Source organism: Narcine bancroftii, chromosome 4 (assembly GCF_036971445.1).
Source record: "Narcine bancroftii isolate sNarBan1 chromosome 4, sNarBan1.hap1, whole genome shotgun sequence".
NCBI classification, from domain to species: domain Eukaryota; kingdom Metazoa; phylum Chordata; class Chondrichthyes; order Torpediniformes; family Narcinidae; genus Narcine; species Narcine bancroftii.
In genome coordinates, this window is record NC_091472.1 from 306481836 (window position 1) to 306486698 (window position 4863).

The 4863-nt window shown below is 44.6% G+C and overlaps 1 long non-coding RNA gene across 1 annotated transcript; it reads left to right on the plus strand.

The window, feature by feature from the left end:
• The first annotated feature begins 807 nt into the window (after positions 1–807).
• Positions 808–4268, plus strand: LOC138762214 (uncharacterized). Its single transcript, XR_011356840.1, has 3 exons — positions 808–946; positions 1878–2116; positions 3668–4268. It is a non-coding gene; the product is annotated as an uncharacterized lncRNA (long non-coding RNA).
• The last annotated feature ends 595 nt before the right edge of the window (positions 4269–4863 follow it).

The following is a 4863-nucleotide window of genomic DNA, read 5'->3' on the forward strand; positions in this document are numbered from 1 at the left end:
ACCCCCACATAGTTTAGGAAACACCTCTGCCACCGGTTGAAGTGAGTGCTTGCCCTAGGGGTCCAGTTCCAGCCTGTCTGGTCTCAGCAGCTGGCTGAACTTGAGTCTCTGATTCTGTGGCAGTGGGGGCGCATTCCAAGCCAGATCCATTCCCCACACGGCTACTCAATCTTGGGGAAGCATGGGTGCCCTCTGGGGAGTCGGGGTTAGCTGGGATTGTCTCTGGGGAAGCCGGCTGTCCTCGCGGTCCTGGCAGTAGATCTGGAGTGATACTTGCCGTACGCCTTCTGCCCGCGCTTATCACAACCCTTGGCTATCGAGCAGGAGCCCAGTGGGCTGCGTGACTGGACCCGGTCCTGGAGAGTTATTTAACAGGTAGGGCTCTGGGCCGTTCTTTACCTGCTCCCGGGTGCTTCTGTCCCTCTCGCAATCCTCAGTCACTGGGCGAGTCCCTCTCTCTGCCGCAGCTCCCCACCTGGTCTGTACTCAGCTACACGTGTGTGGGGGACATCTCCATTTTCAGATCCTTAGATCTGGTTTCAGTTGGAGTCGGGAGTGTGGGCGAGGACAGGAGTAGCTTCCATCCTGGGCATAAATCACTATTAAATTGCGACCGATATCAACCACACGAAGCAGAGTGAAGGTTAAATGCAGGCTTTAATAGAGTGATATATACAGCTAGGTCTTGCCTCTGGGCAAGCCCAGGTCGGAAGGAGCATGATCTCCGATCAGCTTTATATACAGGGTTGTCAGGTGGAGGCCCCTGGTGACCTTGTGGTGTAATGGCACATCACCCCAGACCCCTTTTTATTACATCATAGATATCTGGGCCAAACTCTCCTGCTGATGGCATTATAAAAGCCCACCACATGTGAGCCATCTTCCTCTTTCTCTTCTGGGCCAAACCCAAGCTCCACTGCAAACCGTGGGAAACACTGGGGATGTTGTAAGTAAGGTCTCCACAGACAAAGAGTTGGGAACTGTAGTATTATGTGCCTCGTGTCCCTAGTTAGATAAGAGCTGTACATGCTAGGGATATCAAGAAGTAGCAGGTATTGGATGTTGCAACTTGATTTTAAAGCCTTCTACCTGTAGGTGTTAATCTGGCGAGGGTGTGGGTCTCTCTCTCTCTCTTTTATCCCCTGTTGTGACTCCCTTACACATGTTCTTTTCTTCTTTCTTTGGCTTGGCTTCGCGGACAAAGATTTATGGAGGGGGTAAATGTCCACATCAGCTGCAGGCTCGTTTGTGGCTGACAAGTCCGATGCGGGACAGGCAGACACGGTTGCAGCGGAAAATTGGTTGGTTGGGGTTGGGTGTTGGGTTTTTCCTCCTTTGCCTTTTATCAGTGAGGTGGGCTCTGCGGTCTTCTTCAAAGGAGGTTGCTGCCCGCCGAACTGTGAGGCGCCAAGATACACGGTTTGAGGCGATATCAGCCCACTGGCGGTGGTCAATGTGGCAGGCACCAAGAGATTTCTTTAGGCAGTCCTTGTAGAACACTACTGTTCATTCAGCTGCATTCAGATTCATTACCCTTGGGACCCATCGAACCAGTTTCTACACACATTTGATGCTGCTGCCATCAGGAAAGAGGTATAGGGGCCACAAGACTCACACCATCAGGTTCAGGAACAGCTGCTACCCCTCCACCATCAGACTTCTCCACAACAAACTCAATCATGGACTTATTTAAAGACTCTTCCTTGTCCACTTTATTTATCTTTGTTATTTTCTGTATTACATAGTTTGTTTACATTTGTTATCTGTTTAGAGTTCTCTATTTGTTTACCTGTATATGCTCTAAATTTTTTTTTGCACTACCAATAAGTGGTAATTCTGCCTCACCCTCTGACAATAAATCTGAAATCGATACGCAGGCTCCTTAGAGTTCCAACTGAACACAAATACAGGGGAGATGTTTTGGAATTGGGGCAAGAGAGCTAGTGCAGAAAGTGAGGATATAATCCCTGGGTGGACCACTGATAGTGCAGGGTTTGGGAGCTTGACAAGCATGCTGGTAGACCATGACAAACCAGAAGACTGCTCCAAGCACCTGGACTCACGTGGTGAGAAAATGATATCCTTCCTCAAGAAGACAGGGTTCTCAAAAACAAAGGTGAGTTAGAAGGGTACATTTTAGCTGCTAGCAATCTGTCCTGAGAAACCAATGTGAAATCATAGAAAAATTTGGGATGTCGTGTGTGTTGTCACACATTTCTGCTTCCCCACAGCTGACTGGTCTGGTTTGCAGAGTGCCCCAGGAGGCTCTCTCACATATTTGCCCTCTCAAACACCCATATGGCTAATCCAGCTGCAGCCTCCCAGCTCATCATGCCCACATCTGGCATTACACAACTGCAATGTCACAACCTCTGGTTTCACCACACTGCAATCTCTGGCAGGGGAGAGCTTGCATCAGGAGCAGAATGGGAGTTGGACCAGTATGTGCAGAGGAGGACCCCCCCTCCACAATCTTCTCACCCTCTTCCCCCTCCACACCCAGCCCCCAGGCAGGGAACACCAGTGAGCAGTTCAGTTGAGGAAGACATCCTTAGAATTCTGACTGAACACAGTTGCAGGGGCTAGCTCCCAGCCACCATCAGGTCAGCACACAAGAAGTCAAGCCCCATCCCCTCTCGAGCTGGGTTACCATACAACTCCAGGCAAACTGCAGAGCTGCAACCTTCTGATTTCAAGGATCAGCCCACTTAATGCAGCAAATATATCTACCCGAGTTGAGGCATGCATTACAGTCGCAAATTAAGGAAAAAGCTACGGGTCAATTTGTGAAATTCTCTACCTCAAAGAACTCTGAAGGCTCAATTATTCACTGCATTCAAACCCAAAATTTCTATAATCATGAATATTAAGAGTCATGGAAAATTTAGGTACATCAGGAAAAGAGTGTTGAGAGATGAAAAGCCATGATCTTGCTGAATGATGCAGTGGGCTCAGGGGGACTCCTGCTCCTGTTTCTTTATGTTCTAAATAAGTACCTTAGCAAATACTACAAATAATACTAAATAGAATAGCTTAGCCATTCTCCAAGATGTCAGGCTGTCTAAACAGCTAAACATATTCAATGACAAAGTTGGTCTTTAAACCCTTATGCTCTGTTATAGGAGTAAATAACCTGACACCATGTTTTGTTACAATTCAAGCCCTCATCAAATGTCAAATAATGAATGTGTCCTTATTACCAAAATTTGCATTCAAAAACAGATTTCTCTTTCATCAATTTTTCTGAACTAATCTTGACTATTGACAAAGGTTCTATTTTAGGCACTAACCTAGAAGTCAAATGACCTTATGTTCTGTTCTTTTCATTCACATTGCTGATGTTGAATTCTTATAGAGATCCTGCCTAAAATAAGTTTCACACCCAGTCATTTATCATCTCCTAACCTGATATTCACAGGGTCAGCTTCCACTTTTGCAGTCTTAAATCCAATAGTCACTGAATTAACCAGTGCAGGCTTGAACACAAAGAAAAAGGCACTGACTGTACATGCTAAAAACTCAATGACATCCAATTTCATTGTACAATGTCTGTAACATCCCCGACAACTAAATTTTGGTTTCATTTTGCAACACAAACACAATCTGTGTGCAGACTCAGGCTGGACTTGAAGCACAAAAATGTTGTTTCTCCTTTTGTCTTCAACAGAAATTTAACTCTATTTTACATCTGCTATTTGATCGTCTACAAGCTGAGGTCCACAAAAAAAACAATTCAGTATAAAGTGCTACCAATCAAAGCTGATACAACACACCAATGTCATGCGTCTTGCTGGAGTGGAATTAACCTAAGTGACAAGTGATACTAACTCCACGAGATACTAACTTCAATCATCAAACTGCAGAACTCGGATATTATTACTGTACAAACATGTTTAGATTTCAAATACAAATCATCAGTAACTCATTGAGATAAACAAAAGGCTACATCCTTAACAATCACAAAGGACCTCCACCTGTATGAACTCACTGTATCATTACTGCATTCCAAAAATTAAGATCCATGACAAAATAAAAATTAAAAAAATGATTGACTACTTTCATTATCTTGGATGTGAACTCTCAATAAAGGCAAACATCAATGATAAAATTTACCATCACGTTCCACCATTGGCTGTTTAGGGAAGAGAGGTTTTGAAGATCAAGGCATCAAGCCCAGCAGAAAGCTCATGGTCCACCAGTGAATCCTACAGTCCTGCATTCTTTTGAGTTATAGCAAGCTTATCAAAATAAATGAGATTCAAAGTTCAGATTAATTGTCAGAGTGCATACATGATATCACATACAACCCTGAGATTCATTTTCCTGTGGTCCAGACAGAATTTCTTCATATTGATATTGCAAAAAAACTGTATTCAAAAAAAGTTACGTATACAAAGGAGAGAAATGTAACAAACTGTGCAATACAGAGAAAAAAAATATTCAGTAATAAATAATGTGTAAAGAGTCCCTAAATGAGTCTCTGATTGAGTTTGTGGTTTAGGTTGGTGAGGGGTAGCAAATGTTCCTGAACCCAGTGATACAAGTCTTGTGGCACCTATACCTCTTTCCTTGATGAATGCTGCAGAGAGTTCCATGCAGATGTTCTCAATGGGGAGAGTTTAGCCTGTGGCGTGCTGAATTGTGTCCACTACCTTTTGCAGGGCTTTTCACTCAGAATGCTCCCATTCCAGGCCGTGGTGCAGCCTGTCAGCACACTTTCCACTACACATCGGTAGAAGTTTGACAATTATGTCTCTGCAAGATCTCCCACATCTACTGGCAGTAGAACACCAGTGTCCTTTCTCAGCCTGAAAGTGAGGCCCCCTGTTGGACTTGGCCAGCTCTGAGGGGCAGATCACACTG